The following is a 20,088-nucleotide window of genomic DNA, read 5'->3' on the forward strand; positions in this document are numbered from 1 at the left end:
TACTTAAAATCGATCGAGACATTAGGTAAGATATTAAAGCCTAACAATAAGGTCTGTTAAAGAATTCAAATGATTGGGTTCGAAGATCTGAATTTGGGCAATGAATCACTGACGCAGCAACTAACATAGAAACTCTGTAGAACGAAAGACAGACGTTATAACTGCGAGAACTTGCTTTCAAGTAGTCCAAAGAGTCGATGCGCTCAGTTGTCTTTTCTTCTGGTTTAGGTTATTTATATCTTTGTCCCGTTCCAGTGGTTATGGTGTGTGATGTTTTTAAGCCGGTGTCGACTTTCAGATGAACGACTGACCGTTTCTAGACGATTCACAGTATTCTTCTGTGTATAATTATCATTTAGAATTAGAGTCTTCATAATCTCAAAGTTCTCGTCGTGCTCACAGAGCATGATGACATACGCTTTGCGAGTTATTTAATGGTGAAAAGAATATAGTTATGTTCAACAGTTAAATATATGTGTTGCATGATTCATCAAACTACATATTACTAAGGGATTCTACCACATTGACAATAATAATAAAAAAAAATAACAAGAATACTAACACAAACCAAATCAAACACTCACGCCATATCTTTGTTTTCTTCAGGCGGACATCCGGACGACGGTTGAAACCATATAAACGATTTGGTTCATTAGAGGAGAAAAAAAAAGCGCTCTGTTTGAGCTTTTGGATTTGTTCCTGAATAGTAGTAGATAATGGTGGATTACGTCCGACTATTATTATCCTCGGGCCACCGGATTGAAGCAGCGCTATCTTGTCGAAGAAAGAGACTCGCCTCTCGCGAAATGTATTTAAAGGAGCCGTCACAGAAGTCCTCAAAAGTTCTGTCAGTTCTGTACACTTAGGAGCGATGGCAACTTCCTGTGGGTGTTAATCGAGTATGAAGCAAGCCCGTCCTTGTGTGTGGCTTCCGAGGCCTGACTTGAATCTACCTACGACGAAATTTACCTTTCTGCACAGCCCGCAAGCAAGGAAAATCGAACCCTGAAAAAAGCTATCGAAACTAAACGGAACTTCGAACACTTTAACAAAAGTCAGACGGCAGTTTCGGATTATTTCGGAGGACATGGTGCCATGCAGTAGTGGCGCCCACAATTTGGCCTGTTTTGCGTTCTTGTTATCGCCGAAACGAGCCCTTGTTGTTCTTGAGTCTGGTCAGTTTGCAGAATTAGCTCACGCGTGGGTCGACTATTTACGCATCATGGAGACCGTACTGAGCTAAGGCTCAGCAGTATGCAAATGTCATTTGAACGCCATACCGATGTTTCCTTTAGGTGAGTAAGTAGAACGAAGAAAATAAACGCAACTAACCAATGTACAAATAAATACACAGGACCAATCCGTAAGTCTGATATTTGCATATCATTTTAGTGACGAACGCCGAGTACTGTGAGCTTGCATCAATGAAACATCTACGATTAATCAACAGATGTCGCTTGATCTAATTGATTTTTTTAATTCTTCACTTCACAAATGTCTGAAACGTCCCATGAAACCTGAAATAGTTCGAAACAGCTATTTACATTAAGTGACAGTTTTGGTGTGGACTGGCTTAAATGCACGTATATGGACGTAAAATCATACTTAACGTGTTCGGATTAAGAAAAACCGTCATATCATTTTTAAATGTGTACGAAGCTTCGGCTCAGACTAGTAATCCTGATCGATGGCTAGATATTCTCAAAACATCTTGAACCGGCAAAGCAATTGCACACGATTCTCGATAAAATTGTCGAGCCAGCATTACCAGCATGTGAGGCCAAACTTAGCAACACCTTGCCACATGATAGTGTTTCGCACCTTACCATTTTCCAGGCTGTCACCACTAGTGCATGATGTAGCTACACCAACAGCTGCCAGACTGTAGGAAATGAACTTGATATGTTTGCAGCTCTCGTATGCTTTCTGAGTTATCTACAGTTTAGCAAATGGGGCAAAACGCTCGAGCACTTTTCGACATGGTGGTTCCCCGATCGGTAGCGCAAGCAACCATTTCAACAGTGGATGTGGCAAAATTGCCCTAGAGTTTCAACGAAACAGACTAAAGTCAGCCCCGTTGAATGATAGGTGAATACGACACTAAATCCGAGCGCGCATTCGAGAGTTCGATGCAGTTAATACTACGATCAGTGTAGAATGAAGGGCTAAATATCAGGAGACCTATCGCTACTGACATGACGTAAATAAACTGACACGGCAACTATAAGAGCCGTCCAGGACATCGATAACACCGTCGAGCTTTATGTCATGTGAAAAAAAGCATAAAAGTACTTTAACTTACTTTATCAACAAATTTGTAAGTTCAAAACTGCATTAATTTACTAGCGTCCAAGGAGAGTAAAAGACACTCTGGTTCCAAATCCCCGGCGCTGCCGCCTACACTAATCCGAGAAAAAGAACCATCGCAACAAAACTCGTGCCTGATGAAAGCCATCAACAAGCAAACCTTAACAGAAATGCAACAGGAGTACAATTTTTATTGATATCTAGTTTATAAAATAAGCGAGCAATAGTATAGAGACACATTAAGACTCGTACGAAACATCAATACATAAACTAGGAAAAAGTGCGGCAGAACAATGGCGGCAAAAGAAAGACGTCGAGTAGAGTCTTGGGTAATAACGTCGGTCATAGCACAAGTGTGGATGACGACGATGTCTATAATCAAGTGGCTGGTGGGAATCGTGCCATCTGACACGGGATATGCTATTTACGCCATATGCCTCATTGCCATTTGGCCCCTAATGGAATACGGTGTAGTACATCCGCGCGGAATGCAGGTACCACCAGTCACTGGGCCGAAGGCGCCTCCGTCGATGACTTCAATCGGCTACCAGAGGATAGACAGTGTGCTTGTGTAGATTAGACCTGCTACGATCACCCGTGACCTCGATAACTAGCGAGATGACGTAGATCAGACATAGAATACGATCATTTAAGTTGTACGGATAGTCGCAAAAGCTCAAGTGAAAGTAGGTTCCGAAAATGCTGTCGAAAAGCTAAGCGTATTATTGATCCCTGCATAGTGCAGAAGATATGTTTATAGTGTCGATGGAATGTGTACGGTTACCGTGAAGCTGAAGTATAGTGTATAGAATATCTAGACGACTTGGTGGTACATGAAATGGTCAGACTTCATTACTTGCAAAGGGGGTGCTCTCTTGTGTTAGGCTCTTACCTTTATATAAAAGCAATGGCGTGGCAGTGTCAAAGGCAACGGACAAAATTTACCAGACAGTTTCAATACAGCTAACAAAGTACGAGCTCGTGGTATATCCATACGTTGAGAACAAGTTGATTGAATATTTTTCCTGTAGGCCCAGCCGCTCGAAACTCACACCTCTTATGCGCTTTTTTTTTTTTAATCAAAAATGCTCTATGATGGTAAAAACCTGTAAGACCTGAATATCAATTGAAACATAACTATGAGGCCCGTTTTCTGACAACAGGCTCGCTGACTGTGGGAGATGATATTAGAAGTAAAGAGAAAATTATGCGTTCTTTTCAATCATTATCGCAAGGCATTTGCTTCTGGTATAGAAGAATTAGGTAGAATGTTATTGGCCTAGTTAGCTACAAGGTCGTATATAGTCGTCCTTTGACAGAGTGGTAATCCCATAGTGATAAGGCCGTACCGACTATTGCTGGTCTATTGGCAGGGACTAAGCCGCATTACCAAACGCAGTTGTTTGAGCCGCAATATCGTTGACGACGGAAAAATAACGGGCGGTCAAGGTAACAATGAGTAATAGCTATCAGTTGACAAGTACCATAGTGAAAGGCCCCAAGAAATACCAGCGAGCGTCTGATATAGGCTGAAGCTGCACTAAAGCAAGTATCAGCAAGCGCACAAAAATAGGACATCTTAAAAATCAGGTATCTTAAACTGTTTCGAACAACGCAATTAGCTTTTTTAATAGTAGTCGTACCTCAAGCGATGTTAGCAAATGTGAACTTGGTAAAATTTTGCTCAGATACGCTACATATGAAAAATTCCAATACAAAAATACATTTTAATCTGCTAGTAGACCAAAAGTCTCAAAAATGCTCTAGGATGGCCAAAAAGTCCAAAAACTCTAAAATGGCGCCAAAAATCTCAAAAAGGCCCATCATTGGAGTTTATCTGGACGAACCAATCGATTTTCTTCTCCAAAACAGCCGTTCGATTATGTATTGAAGATCCAAATGGCCGTCTCTGTCGCTTTAATGATTTCTTAAAGCTTTTAAATTTACATTTTGTAGAAAATCGGCCAGTTTGCTTCACGGAAATCTTTCTCGGATTTTTAAAAAGCCGTACTAAAACGTGCATTTTGCTGACCGTCAACTTTATGTAAAGAATAAAGTTGTGAGTCTTAGTCGAGTGGAAATATTGGATAACGGCTCACTTTTGCTTCCAAACGACACGACGAGCTTTGTTGTAGAGAAAACAAGCTTTGTTACTAGTCCCGATAATGGCAGATGAGCACTTATCTATTGAAACAAACAGCCTAATTTGTGTGCCGTACCATGTATTCATACAAGTTAACGAAAGATCCTAATTGTGCAGAAATAAACCAACGTTTTTAGGTTCGAAAATAGCTGTAATAACTGTGTGTCACTTAGGAAATTTTTCGTTAGAAGGCAGATCTGCAATTGTATGGTTGCACTGGTACTTCTCTTCTAAAAAAACGAAAGGAGATTTAGTAACATGGTGATGGCTCGTGAGAGGTATGTTGGATGTAGTCGTTGCAAAATAGCTTGATAAGCAGTAGTTGGATTCGTTATAATTCAATATACATCATCGAACAAGTTCCTAGCTGTTCGTTACATTATATTCAGTAGAACCACCTCTATTTCAAGCAGTAATAGGACTTAAGAAAAAAAGGCGTTATGCATTCAACGAAGTGCCACCACCATCGATCGCTACTTTGAAACGATATCTAAAGATATTCTTGGGATAGATTGCTACAAATGGAGTGTGGCCATTTCGCGGATAGACAAAGAAACATCATAGGCCTGATACTGATCCCCACACACAAGGAAGCAATCTTCTATTTATACAACTAGAGACCCTTCCAGCTTGTTTTATGTTAAAGCAAACTAAAATAATGTACCCACGATTTCGTCAACAGTGGGACTCCCTCATATTTTCTGCCATCGCTAAGCTTTCTAAGGAAGAACAATAGCGTTAGGTTTTGCCAACCAAAAATATGCAATTACAAATCTTTCTCTTAATAGTCGCACTTCATTCCAGAACCGTTTTGCTTACCTATTATTTCGCAGTTTCTGCGTCGAACTGCTACGTTTCGTCGAGTTAACATTCTCCAGTTCACTCAATCTCTTCTAGTTCTCGGCGCCTCGTGATTACTCCAACTTTTATACGTCAAATAGGGAACGTCGACAGTTTTGTGTCGGAGATGCTGTCATCTTGTATTATCAAATGCTACGAGCCAAAGATACGACCGTTTAGGGAATAAAAGACAATATTGAAAAAGTTAAGTTCACGACAGTAGAAACCGTCTTCTAATGGACACACCATCTGGCATAAACCAGCTGTTTCCAAAGCGATGGTGACCGAATGTACACCGCGATGATCGGCTCGGCAATAGCAGCAGTTAACCGATGTAAATCCGATGAAAGAGCGACTGGGTCCCCGAATCGCTGGATTCAGCTAACGGAAACGACTGTCACAAGGCCGGCCAGCCAGCCACAGGCTACACTTGATTGATTACGTGACTTCTGTTCTACCAAGGCAAGTTAAGATGAATACGGCGACATCCCCGAAATAGATAAGCAAAAGACCAGATCAAGGGACAGATAGTTGGTATCATCACATTTCAGTTTACCTTTGTTGTGGCCATCCCAGCTGTGACCCCGTGTCCAACAACAGTATCGTAACATACGACCGTACGTTGATATATAATGACATAATTAAGTAAAAAAAAAAAGCCAAAATCAGGGTTTGCTAAAAAAAAATAGTTCTTCCTTTTAAGAATTGTCTTGATTAGGATTGGATGTATTTCACGACATCCTGGCTTCGACGATACGTACCCATTTTTAGAATATGGGGATAAGACTTTTGCGTACTTTTTATCCGTGCAGTTTTTAAGAACGAAAACAACTGTAACTCGGGACTTTATCTGTTTATAATACAATACACCGTGTCGTAAACGAATATGTTATTTCCGAGGTCGGTCTGACGCAGTTGTGCGACACGTTGCCGACGATAAAGTCGCAATGTTTGTTTATACTCGAACATCTGCGCGCCTGTTCAAAAGCCCAAGTATATCAATCCGTTTGGGTCAGTTCAGTCCCTTTTGAAAAATAGCTGTTATCATTAGATCACGTTCGTCCCTGTATGCTGCGTTTATTAGTGATCTCAAGTAATGGCTTTTTCTAAAGCCGTTAGTGCTATCATGTAAATTTCGCCTCGAAGGAGTGCATTGAGAACTGTACTGCAAATACATAATGCTTTTTTTATGTTTCAGTTATTCCTACATCAGCAAGTTAGACTGCTCCGTCGATGTCGATGTTCTCAATCTCTCTCTATTGAAAAAAATGGTAAGGCAATGCTAGCAACTGTAGAGTCGCAAAGGCTTGCAATTGCAGCATTATTCTAATTGGCGTTTGTTGGGGAAATCATTTGAATATAATACTTAGCTTCAGACAGCGGTTTTGAGTGTGTCGTCACTTGGGTTCTAACCCAGATCACTACGTAAGTTGTGTTTTAGTTTAGTAGACAATTATGGCACCGCTGCATCGCCACTGGCACAGAAACCACAAAACCTGTCATTTACATTTATCCTGAAATCTCGGTGCCCAGGTAATTGCTTTTTCAAACAAAAGTTTTGTTATCAACTTGAGGTTTGTTTCATTTTAAAACAGGGCCAAAATGAAAAATTCTGTGCAATGATTCAGAAAATTAGAAATAAGTAAAGTCGCCTTCTATTTAAATAGAATGTCCAGTTTGCCCTCTTGTAAAACGGTGCTGGTCATTGTTTATTAGAATGGTCCTTTTCAAGAAAAATTGTATGCAAGATGATCGATTACAATTTTGGTTATACTTAGGAAAGGCTCCTGGGTTTCGAATGAATCTCTGACAGCTTGCGTGGCTGATTTAAATAGATTTATTTATTATTAAGCGACATAGATTCGTTTACGAAAAGGTTCCTAAAGTTATGCTGCGAAACGAAGACTCCAATTTGTAGATAATCCTCGATGGTTGTGAAGGCCTTGTGAAATCGTATCTCAACCTCTAGATATGCAACATTTTGTGTCAAGTCAGAATATTGGTCGCTATATTTTTGAAGCCTTCGGTGTGTCAAAGTGTTGTTATGTTTATATATATATATATAACAAAAATGGCAATATCGTGAATATAAATAAATTGCGTATCTCATCTACATTCAGACAAAAGCTAAAAAATTTGTGCCATTGGCCTAATAGAAAATAACAGTGTTGTTCCTTTCCAAAGCTTCGACACGATCTAAATATCGTGTTGAGAATAATACACATGACACATAACTTGAACATTTAGATCTGTTTTTTGCCTTAAGCATATATATATCGCTCTGCTAGCTTTTCCGATGCCACTTTGGCAGCTAATTTGAAGTCGCTGCTCACCTCCCTTTAACTGTAAGTGGCAGCTTTTTTAGCATGTCCTGCAAGTCCTTGTGTAGGGGGGTCGTCTTTATTATTCTATAGGAGAATAGGATGTCCTATTCCAGAGGAATCTCCGGCTCCTTCTCTTCAAAGACCTCAATATTCGTTTTTTCTCAAGAGGAGTTTGGGTTTCCCTGAGGCGTCACATCTGCTTAAGGTCAACGGCAGATATTTTTGTTAGGACGGAAAACGTGCCAAAAAATTCGTTAGGACATTCCCAATATCTAAACAACAAAAACAAGTAGAACCCGATGGGGAAGGCTTGCACCACACTAGCAAAGGAAGACCTACGTTTTGGTCACGTGGACAAAAGCTCGAAATGATAGGACCCGTGTGAAAGATTCTATGGGTACTACGGATTTTATTATTTGAAGTTTTTATACATAAACACAATTGCAAAAAGTGTCAGCCATTAGAACTTTTAACGCAAGACCCTCGGGAGCTTATTCCCAACCTCTACACAGCTGTATCATTTGTAAGTACAGTTTAGCAAAGTCCGCCCTCTTCGTTCTATTTGACCTTTGTAAAAATGCGGCCATGTGTTAACCAACCAGTTGAAGAGAGTGCCGAGCAGCACAAAACATGTTCCCGTACACGAAAAGCGTGTTCTGCCTTTTAGCAATGTGACAACATTTTTTATTAATAGGTTGAAGTTTATCCAGCCAATCCAGAAGGAGACAATCCAGCCACACGGCTACCAGTGCTACCAGAAGATCTAGGTCGAGATCGCTTTATATACATGGCTAATTAATTACTCACTTTACTCTAATATCTTCCGACTCGTCCGAACGCTACGTTATCAGCTGACACCCCCATACAGCATATGGCAGTGACAGCATATCCTGTAGCGGCTTTGCAGGCGCGGCTGATGTCGCCAGCGGCCCACAGGCATACATCGGCCTAAACATAGGTTGAACGCAGCCAGTATGGCTTGATAGCAAACAAATGGAAGGGGAACACCAAGAGCCCAGCTAACGATAGAGCTCTGGATGCGTAACAAAGCGCCTGTTAGACAAGTTTTCCATTACCCATTTCGAGAACTTCAACTTGTCCGAGAAATTCGTTGGCTATGACAATAGGGAAGGTCTTAGGCTGGCGACGTGATATGTTCTCGCGCAGTAGGACTGCAGTTACTTACTATACATAACGATTGAAAATATTATGATGAATATCTTTATAATTATTGTTCACATTAGCTAAGTCTGTAAATTTAGGGAGCAGCAGGATATGTTTATGGAATATAAATACTGCAAACTGGCTGTGACAGATTTGTAATATTACCAATTTGCTAATTGGCGCTTAGGAAATAAGTAACAAAAAGAAAACAGGTCGTAGGTTCCAAGGCGGCTGATACGACAAGATAAACGAACTAATAATTTCCCCTTTCGTCACGTCTGGCTAAAAGCTAATCGACCCGATTGCGAGGATTGCCCAGTGGTTAGGACGATGGGTTCGGATGAGGAGGCTACAGATTTGATAGCCAGCTAAGACTTAAATTATTTCAGGTCTTGATTGCACTCGGTTGTGTAATTAGGTTTACTTAAATATATGTGCCGAACTTTACGTCCGGTGTTGCTGTTGAATATTTCCTCAAAGATGACGTTTCTATAAAACGATTGCATTCCTACTCGACGTAAGGCCTTACCCTTACAAAGAAGATGACATATCGCAATGCAGTCCCTCTGCCTTGTGTCCTGCAGAGACTGCGAGATCTAGCCGTATAATGAGCTACAGTCTGTGCGCAAGAAGAGAATACTTATAATCATGCAAAACGCTGTTTTCATTTTGCCAACTTCGTATACGAGGCCAGCTTAATATATTGGATGCATTTTGGTAAAATGTGCCTTACAGAATGAATCTAGCCTGGCTGAACTTTGTAATTGTCAGTCGAACAGTTAATATATATCGAGGCGTATAAGTATGTTATGAATACGGTGACGTCCACAAAGACTTGATAGGACGAAGGGCCTAAAAATCGGACATCAATTGCAAACGCAACGAATAAGAATTTGTTAAACAATATTAATTTAAACTGCCATATTGCACAGCAATAATCTATGCACGGGGTATTTCGTATTGTATAAGTCTCCTGCAGAATCATTTAGCTGTACGCGGATGATGGTTTGATATGAATTCTTCTATAAGGCACCGTAAACAATAAATCCTAATAAAAACAGTAAGCTACAAGATGAATACGGTCAGAACTCTTTGTCCCTTTATTAATAACGAAATAAATGTGACAGGCCAACCCGCGAGAACTTACCATACATTGGTGCCGCTAATCGTTCTTAGTTCCTTCGTACGTATTTGAGCGTACTTGTTAATTAGAGAGTTATGCTTAACGGTACAATACTATAGAAATATGGAACTTTCCAGGTCAATTAATCTTGCCTTTTTGTAGAGTTCACTTTTTTGGATATGAGCAGTTTTGCAAGAAAAATTATCATTAAAATATGCCACGTTCGTTTGGGCCTGCTCAAGAAGGTTCCGCATCAAATTGCCAAGCCCACTATTAATATGAATTTTACACAAATTACATTTTTTTTCCGAATGTTCTCGTTGTCCAAGCTGAAGCCTTATTTTGCATTTTTTTTTTTATCTCTAAAAGAAGAGAGCTCTTTGTACGGATTAGTTTCCCTATGAACATGTGCCGGGAGTGTTATATCGATATGAGTCGTATGATTAATTATGGCACGATATGTCGAGTATACTATTTCTCATAAATAATAAATGTAGTTATAGGTAGTTCACTATACGACGAACTTTACCCACCGTGCGGGCCTGGCTGTCGCTAGCTGACAGCTGTTCTCATCGTCGATTCTTTCGTCTCATTCTTTTTCCGGTATCGTCGATTAGATCGTTATTTCAATGTGCCTCAATGGATGATCTTGTCGTAAGCAAAATGGCCAACAATGCCACCTGACTAAATGTAAGTGACAGACAAACAAACGGTTGTCCTTGAAAAAACAAAACACTCGACAAAACAGCTCTCACTGCGAGCGGATATTCCTTCGTATTGAAGTCGTTGTCCATACGATAAGAGCCACTAAGCGATCAGAACACCTAGGCAATGCTGTGTGCAGCAACCCCTATAGCTATTAGGACCATTCAGACGATTCCTGCACCCAGATAGCGCTTTGATTTTATTCATCTCTGTCGCTCCGTCGACGCTTGCTGCTAACTTTTGAACATCGAGTCAGGCTTGACTTCTCAGTGGAAAACTGTTTTGATCGCTTCTGGGCTGCTAAGACCGCATTCAATAGCTGTCGCCAGATGGTACTGTTGTCATATAGCATTCTATGATTCAACAGTAACAATTTGTAAACGAATATATATGGTAGAACGTAAAAAGCCATGGAAGGGGACATCGTAGCGACGTTCGGGCTTCAATAATACATATGGTTTAATTTTATATGGTGTATATTGTGCTGTCACATAGGTTAAATGCGCAATAGAGCAATGGATAAACATGAGTCGATTATCCTGAAATTTGTAGAGACTCGTTGCCAGCCCCTTGTACAGGTCGGAGTAATTAGGGCCCATTGCACAAAAAGTAAAATGGGAAAGCTAAAGTATGAACCTCAAATTTGATTTGTTTCCCAGATTGCTTGCCAATGCAACAATAAACCGAATCGATCTTTATGTTAAAATTGAAAAGTTAGGCATTTTTTTAAATAGCTTTTGTCCTATTGGGTAACAAGGATAACAGTACGTAGAATACTGCTGGCGAATTCTCAGTAATTACAACTATAGAGCAGAATCGTCAACAATAGAACGTCACCGTATATGTACGCTGGTCGAGTAGGCGATGCACTAAAGCCCCTACATCTTTGTTAGATATATAAAGCCTGATAGACATGAGTCCATACACGTATCACAATGATATATGTAGGTAGTTGTGTTATATTGACAGAACTCATACGCAACGGACACAGCAGAAAGCACAGTGTGAAAAACACACAGCGTTAAAAACACTAAATGAAGCACATCATTACTGCATTGGGAAAATTTCAACAATGATAACATCAATAGTAGTTCTGCGTTACGCCTTTGCTACAAATACATTTTAGTGCATTTATGGAAAAGCTCATGGGCAACTATCAAAATTCTAATTGTAGAAAGCGTCTCTTACCGACGTCCGTAAGATACCGCCTACTACTACAAACTACTACAAACTGATGACATTTATGTGTGATAAGCCGAGTCACCTCGTTCGAGTATCTCTATTTTTCTTGGATTGTGTTATAAAAGCGCTTATATGAATACAATTTAGATAACATTATAGAACGAGTATTTCTCAAAATCAAATGATTTTTTTGATTGAATTGAATAACAATGAATAATTTACAGAGTTAATAAGTGAATAATTTTTAATAGAGTTTGTAAACACACGGAAATGTCGAAACTTTTCCAACTGTCGTAGATTCAAACAGAATTAGGTCTTGGGCTATTGATTGTTATTAATAATGGGTTGACTATATTGTATTGATGAGCGTAACCCAATATCTCTTCTGACAATTCTTTATTTTTGCCTGTCGCTTGAATTTGAACGGATAGACAAACTTATATAGCATAAAGTAAATAAAATCCAAGTCCTAAATGCAGAAGGGTTCTGAAACTTTTGAGCAAGATGCCTGAATTCACAAATATTATTAACTTTTTTAAGGGAGAAGTCCCTCTAATTCATAGGCTAATATCTCGAGAAAAGGAAGATTGCGTCAAAGCATCTTTTGTTTTCTACTGTAGAGAATGAACATGACGTGAACGAAGATATCTTAATTTTAATGATGGGATGCCCTTTCGTAAATTTGCGATAGGTTCTCGAAGAATGGCCAAATAATGTCTGAAAATTGAAAAAGTTATCTCGTTTTATCGGTGTCGTCTTTAAGTAATAAATACTTTTTTCTTTTTTCTTTGATAGCCTTTCTGGTTTTGTAACGATTAAAAAGATCACGCAAAAACGTTATACTTATTTGTTAAAGTATGCGTTTGGCATATACTACTCTACGTATGTTACTAACATAAATAATTTAAATGATTTGAGCCTCTACGTTAGAACTGATCAAAGCATGTTTTTGTTACAGCAGCATGAGTAGTGAAACGTCTGACAGATATATTTAATACACAGCTCTGGTAAAACGGCTCATTTGTCTTTTGCGTTTTGGCAACCCAGTTCCGTTATCAATCCTCGTTCCACACTACGCTACTATAGATAGTATAGATATTGTGGATAACAATAATATTTTACTGCGGAGAATCAAGTGCAAACCGTACTTAAGGCAGCCTTACAACAAGCGTCTAACAAACCAACGGGTGTTAGTTACCTAGCAGTCGAAAAAAGTGAAACCCTGTTTGCCCCGACGATCGGCGTTTTGGTCGCCGCCACTGGAGGCGAGAGGAGCTCTAGGAAGAAGTCGGAGGATCAGGATGGTTCTCAAGTCTAGATAACGGCGCGAGTCGCGGCATGTTTGAACGGCAGAAAAGATGGCTTCGCGCTCCTAAACCGCGAGCGATGGTTACAAAGATGCTAAGCATTGTCGTCATCGAAAAAAGAGCTTTGCAAAGGTCTTTGCGAAGTCCATCGTGATTTGGACGTTTGCGTGATACAGAAAGACGCTTACGTTCTTCATCTGGAAAGCTCGCTTCACGGCACGTTTCCTGCTGCGACAGACACGATTGTCGACGATGATTCAAGTATGTTAGGCCTCAAAAGTAAAGGGTAACGTATTTTTTTGCTAATCTTACGGGCAAGTGCTAGTCTAAGATAAAATTCGGGTATAAATACACTTTTCTTATGAGCTGTTAGGCATCCCGTCAGACGGCTGGCTTCCGGCCGTCTGACAGGAGATCTAACACCAGTGACAGACGTAAAACCGGAAACATTTAGTTTCAGACTTAAAGAACTCTAAATATTTAGATAAGCAATACATATGCACGCTCACTCTGAAGTAATAGCGATGTTGCTTATAGAGCTCTTGTTCCCTGCAAGTGTCAGATACATATGTATTACAAGGCACTATACATGGAAAGATAACCAAAAATAAAAAAAAACTAGCAAAAGAATATTAACGCGGAGTTTGATTATTGGGCTATAATGTATTATGTTACTACAACTTCATTATAGAGAAACCGCTGCTTCTGGAAAGAGATTTGTTATTAGACTGTAACTATTTCATAAGACATAAGAGGGCTTTCACGGGAATAAAAGGTAAGAGAAAAGATAATTATTATTAACAAATTATTTCTGAAAGGTTGGCAAGAATCAAATGCGTTGCTACGACACGCACAAGAAATATTGGCTGCCAAAAGGAAAAAAATCCATATTTACTGATATATATATATATATATATATATATATATATATATATAAAAGTATTATGCGTAGTTTTCCGTCGCCATAAATGTTGTATCACTAATATCATTGCAAACTTTATCCAACCGTGGATTTTTTGCTAGCTACCTTTTGCAGCTGAAACTTATTTTCCCATTATCTTTCCCATTCCGCATCAGACAAAACTTTAGTTTAACCCTTACCTTTTAAGTTAGTATATTTAATCAAATATATATATAAATATATACATATATCAAATATATATATATATATAGGTATATTTAGATTATTATGGCATTACGGTATACGGTATCTTCATTATCTATCTACATCTCTGTTAGGTGGCCGCGTCTTTATAGACAATTGTATGGGTATTCAAAGCGTTAATTGCTAACAGCTGATTTTGTTAACAAGATCCATTGTTCTCCTTTAAAGCTAGATTTTTTGTTTACACGTTCCAGGGTATCAATTTGCAACAAAGCAGGTCTCTAAATCACAACATGTTTTTAGTTTATCTTTAAAAGTGTTCCCTTGCCTAAAATTCAGTTTCATAGGTCAATGTATCGAAAATATATTGATATTTTCTGCATGACTATCGTGAATTGGGCCTTGTCAGCTCTTCCACCAAAGTCTTTCGCCATCCGCACAAAGCTGAGAGCTAAATTTTCGAAAAGCGCTTTGATACAAGCATAATTAATATATGCCCGAATGAGCTTAGTGTACGATCTTTTTCTTCGCCTTTTCGTTTGTAATTTTCGAATCACGGTTGTACGCGCACCCTGAATCCTGATATGCAAAGTACAGTCCTCGTACTAGTTAAATACGGGATGGAGAACTTCTACTTTCTTGTTCAACTTCGAGGCCGCGTCGCGCCATGTTCTATGAACAAAATTTTGTCAAGACCAACGTGACTTTTCGCTGTTCCAGAAGCGTAGACTGCCCCATTTTACTACGTTACCCTTCCTGCCTGACAAATGCTCATTTCATAATATTTTATAGAAGTAGGTGCATTTATGGTTAGGTAATGGTCCGATTCGGCAATTCTATTAGAGCAAATTCAGAGGAATGCGAACTATATGGGTTTGCTATATGGTAAAAGTGTTTCCATTTACTGATGTACGAGACGAATTCTTATGGTTTCTCCACCATATTAATGAAATAGACAATGCCACTATGAGACTAGCAGTAGAAATAAATATATTTGCGAATAAATAAACTGTGCGAACATTTGCGTGGACTTGTTCATTAATACGTTATCATTTGGACATACATAGAGTAGCTTTCTGTATAGCCCGTGATGCAGAAATCCGTGACGTGTTTATATAAAACTGAAAAGCCCGCTCTGACGTTTGAACCGTTTTGCGCGACTTCACCTTCGTATTTTTGGAAATGGGTTTTTTGCCAATTATTACGCGTCACCCTAACTCATCGTTAGACAGCTATGGAGTAATATCTTAAGCCAATTGTAGCCTGCCTTCTGTTAAACAACAATTTTACCTTATAAAACAGGTGTTCGATTATTAGTTAGATCAGCAGATGTAATTCATTCATGAACAGTTCCTTCTTTAGCTTTAAAGGTTGATGCTATTCCAGGGCGTTTAAATCAATTAATATTATATGGATATCGTCCTGGACTATATTATGGACAATGTTCAGAAATTTGTGGGGCTAATCATAGTTTTATACGTGAATTTCCTATGAATTTCTTGAGTCAGGAATTTTTCCATGCCAGTCGTCTAGTTATAGGCGGTCGCCTTTGAATGTGTCTTTAGCATTCCTCATTCATCAATCCATGATGACAATGAATAATGACAGGTTACGGAGCACCAACCTGATGATCGTTCGTTTCTGTAATGTTAGAGGAATATTAGCACACGAGTAATACAAGTGAGCATACAGTTGTCATCAAACCGCTAAAATTTTTCGATGATTTCTAATTACTTCGCCCTCAGCAGAAAAGTTTGAACCGGAGCTGGGGTGCGACGGGGCTAACCAGCTGACGCCCGTTGAAGCTTGATCGTGATGGAGTGCTATAGTTTAGCGAGTGTTCCTTTGAAAAGTCAGGCCTTCCCTTTAACCTAGCCAATATGTTGAGCGCATTCATCAAGCAAATCGATTAAAGTAGCGATACTCGACTTGACCCAGCTTCAACGAGATCTCACTGATTGATATCCTGTCTTGAATCGCGTCTATACAATTCTAGGACAGAATCTGGGTCGGGCTAATCCATCAACGACAAAACACCGACTAACACAGTGATTCATTACAAGTAGAAATTATTCATGTATGGAGTTCATGGAATTTAATTTCAAGTTTAATTGTCGGTAATACTGAGCGCAAATTGAGCACAATTTTTATATAGATTTATCTGATATTGCAAGCTTATTTATTTAACTCAAAATTGCTTAAATTCAGAAAAACGCAAAAATGCCCGTTTACCTATGATGAGTCTATAAAGGACAAGTTTTAACTAAAAATTATTTCTAACTAGACTAATTTCTACCCTTATAATAAAAATTATTAGCAACAACTATGTACACTGCCTTCACTGAATACCAAACAAATTTTCCTACAATCCTTCATCATTCTCCCTTGAGGGCAAATTAAATAAAAAATAAATTCGAGTTCTTTAAATTTGAATTCATCCCTATTGATTTCTGTATAGACGAGATATGACTAACGCTTTACCGTGTATCGGTTCCCTATTCAAGGTGACGGGGAAATAGCTACAAGCAAGTATTTAACCGTGTTTTACGCAAGTTAAGTGAATACTTTTATTACGTTTGTAACAGAAGATCCGAACGGACCAGGAACGTTGGAATTATATACGAATATTTAAAAATCAGTAGGCCTGCAGTTATCGCACATCGATTTGTTCCTCTATAATGGAGTGTCATGCGTTAGTCCCTTGATGCACTATAAATCACATGTCAGAATCTTACAACGTATAAGGTGGTAAAGAGCATATAATTTTTTTCTTGTTATAAAACGGTTGAAACCTCCCAGAGAAGCTAAGATCCCTGTAAAAATTAAGTGAAGAATACGCAGGCGGAGCAGCTAAAGACGAAACATCTAATCGAGTCGCTTATCTTTTATGCCGTATACACATATGTACGTACGTGCGTGCATGTATGAAAATATACTTGAGCGCAATAAAATGACAGCCTAGATAAATGATATGCAACGCCATTTTTTTGTGAATCCGCTTACCTTTCAAATATTTTCGTATATCCGTTTTTTGGATCAAGTGTACAAGGTAACATTTGAGATAATGTCCATCTGCAAATGCGTGGCGTATTTCTAGCCCACACGTTTAATTAATAGGGCTAACAGAGCTTATATGATTGACTAGCCCGTTTTTACTTCCTAGCTCAGCTAATTTTAGGGTCCATGGTAATCTAGATGTAGAACTTGAGTGTAGTGGACAAAGACGTTAATGCCGCATTGTCACGAGGACGAGCATGGGAGGGCTGCGAATAAAATCTCATCATTAGTTACTCTACCACCTTTAAGGGTGTGAAAGCTGGAACACGGCCGTGGTCTTCTACCAGCTATCAAGATTGACTAAACCATAAAAAAATAGGTCATTGTTTAAAATGAGTGAAGTGCCAGAGATGTACCAGGCAAATTTCTAAAAACACAATAGGAAAAAAAACCCTAGTGCCTTTTGTGAATGAACAAAATGTAAGGTTTGCTCTGGGTAGAACGTTCTATAATTGTTTAGTGCAAAACCACTTCAAAAAACTGATCAAATGACTTCGATCGTTCGATTCGGTACCTTCATTTAGAGCAAGGCAAATGGGTTCAATGGCGTATTTGACGTATTTGGCGTAGTGACGTACACAGGCAACGTGTCGAAATACGAATGTCCGCGAGTTCAGAAACCAAAGTTTCTTATAGATACACTGCCGATTAGGCGCAGGTTTATCTCAGTTTTAGAGGACTCAATAAGAGCTTCTGAGCAACACAGTACTCAAACATAGAAACTGAACAAACACTGGGTTAAAGTGTTGCACTAAGCATTGTTAACTGCGAGATACATTTTTTTTTTGCTGCATTCAAACTTAATCTAGTAGATAACTTCGCAGGCTACAGAATCCATCCAACGCCCAACGAGATGGTGCGAGATAACGAGATATTGTGCCTCTCCGTGTCTTTCGTTCAGCTGCTGCGGTGTTTTGATTTCGGCAAGAGGTACAGTATGGCGTTTTACGCTGTATCAGTGTCTCTAAACGTTATCTGTTTGAACGCTATTTGAGCTCTATTTTCGTTTTCTTCTTTTTTCGAGAGAATATTCAATCAATTGTACGATCGACATTTTGCTGAAGAGAGGCCATATTTGACAACTGTAATTATTTGAGCACGAAATTCTACGGGCTTATTCGCTTAGTTCGCCAATTGCAGATAAAGAAACAACATTAGAAACTAGCAACAAAGTAGACAGATTTTACGGCTAAATTTTGTCCGTACTACCGCATCCTTATATCATATTCTTTTTTTTTTTTTATTTTACTGAAAAGCACCCTTTTTCAAAGTGTAGATTAGCAGAATGTTCTGACGCGCTCTTGGGGGCGAAAATGCCGTAACGGAAAATGTGAAAAGTATTGTAACGCTATAGAAGCCTAAGCTAAAAACTTTCACATTTTATTTATAAACTGTCTATAAAATCCACGTTTTGTTTTCTTTTCGAAAGTATACATTAAAATATATATATATATATATATATATTTTTTGTACAATTACGTGAGACCTGACATGGGTAAATCGGGAAAATACGAACTATCGAGCCTGTGGCCGCGTTGAACAGTATCCATGAATACTTCCTTTATTTCCTGCTCAAATAAGACGGAATGTTTGATTCTTAAATCTAAGCTATGTTATATGATGAGCATGTGCGTGAAACGAAAACACACAATTAAATGTTGAACATTGGTGGTAAAAGCATTCTATTTTTTGCTTAAAGATAATGGACAAGGTGAACTTTCTTCACAGCAGACTAACACTGTGCAATTTGGAATAGGCTCCTTCGCAAAAAGCTACCGAGAGACAAGTTTCGAATTAGTAGAACATTTTAGCGTGGCCCCCCTAATTAATCTGGCTACAAATAGCATCCCTTTAACGATCACTATCATTCAAGAAAGCCAATTCAACAGAGATTACGTACTTAGCCAAGACCGTCAGACTGAGCTGCTTGATCCGTAAAAAAGAGACAAAATGCGTTAGGTCATTTAGGTCAAACACATTTGAAATGTACAGGCAAAGTACTTTAGCCGACACATATTCTTTATACTGCTATACATATTTGCGGTCTATAAGCTTTATAATATAAATGCCAATGTATCACGTAAGACGTGCTGAAAGCGTACATTGATATTACAATGTACAATACATCAATTACCAACTCAACGTATTAAATGCTTAATAATGCCATGATAGCCGTTGGAGCGATGTCGCTTCGTTTGTCCAGGGTCTTCGCTTCTTAGGTTGCTTATAAACGTTTGACGAGAGCTCCGTATCCAACATAAGTAAATCATGACATTTTACGACTCGAACTTTATAGTCCTAGCTTTTGTATATGATACACCTTAGAGACATAGGCAAAAGTTCTCGGAAGAAGGAATCGTTATTCAAAGTGTTTCTTGCTATTAAGTGTACGAGCAGCTTTTGTTCTAACAGCCAGATAGCGACACTGTTTTTTCTATTCGCCTTGAAAATGTAACGTTTTCATCAATTCTGATATCGTTTTTTTGATTGTTTTTGTTGTTACACATATGAATTTTGTGTTTTGCTTTCGTAGGCGTACATGCTTACAAGCATAGTGTCAACAATAACGCTTCCACTATGGATCATCATTTGAATCTTGCCCAGCGAATCGTAAATACTTGTATCTACCTCGTCTAATGTGGAAAAAACAATGATTGTCACTTAAAACTTTTCTCTCTGATGCGATTTATTTGAAAATTACTTCCCTTAAGTTTCATTTTACGACAATGGAACAATCTAATATAGTTAAGGGAAATTATGTTCGGAAACTCTGGAAATTCCTTTTATAGCCCCCGGCACCTGGTCAAGAATTGAACAGGAGTATAGGGCCG

At 38.8% G+C, this 20,088-nt stretch overlaps 1 protein-coding gene and 1 long non-coding RNA gene across 10 annotated transcripts in view; one reads left to right on the forward strand and one right to left on the reverse strand.

Annotated features, from left to right (window-relative positions):
• LOC147755703 (uncharacterized) overlaps window positions 1-5,407 on the reverse strand; it is a 92,292-nt gene extending 86,885 nt beyond the window's left edge. The window contains exon 1 of the long non-coding RNA XR_015327724.1: window positions 5,270-5,407. This is a non-coding gene — a long non-coding RNA (uncharacterized LOC147755703). The remainder of the gene's footprint in view (window positions 1-5,269) is intronic.
• Window positions 1-20,088, forward strand: part of LOC111250672 (alpha-1A adrenergic receptor-like) — a 176,920-nt gene that overhangs the window by 85,508 nt on the left and 71,324 nt on the right. Inside the window, exons 5-7 of one of the 9 annotated variants that reach the window (XR_015327722.1) lie at window positions 607-1,295; window positions 6,489-6,561; window positions 10,519-13,876. The exons of 2 other annotated variants lie outside the window; for them this stretch is intronic. The gene's annotated coding sequence lies outside the window, so the exon portion shown is untranslated. Of the gene's footprint in view, window positions 1-606; window positions 1,296-3,680; window positions 3,898-5,283; window positions 5,462-5,553; window positions 5,692-6,488; window positions 10,459-10,518; window positions 13,877-20,088 lie in introns of those variants that run through there. 6 more of the 9 variants (XR_015327720.1, XR_015327717.1, XR_015327721.1 and 3 more) reach the window with 6 other exon arrangements.

Source organism: Varroa destructor, unplaced genomic scaffold (genome assembly GCF_002443255.2).
Source record: "Varroa destructor unplaced genomic scaffold, Vdes_3.0 BEIS01000005.1, whole genome shotgun sequence".
NCBI classification, from domain to species: domain Eukaryota; kingdom Metazoa; phylum Arthropoda; class Arachnida; order Mesostigmata; family Varroidae; genus Varroa; species Varroa destructor.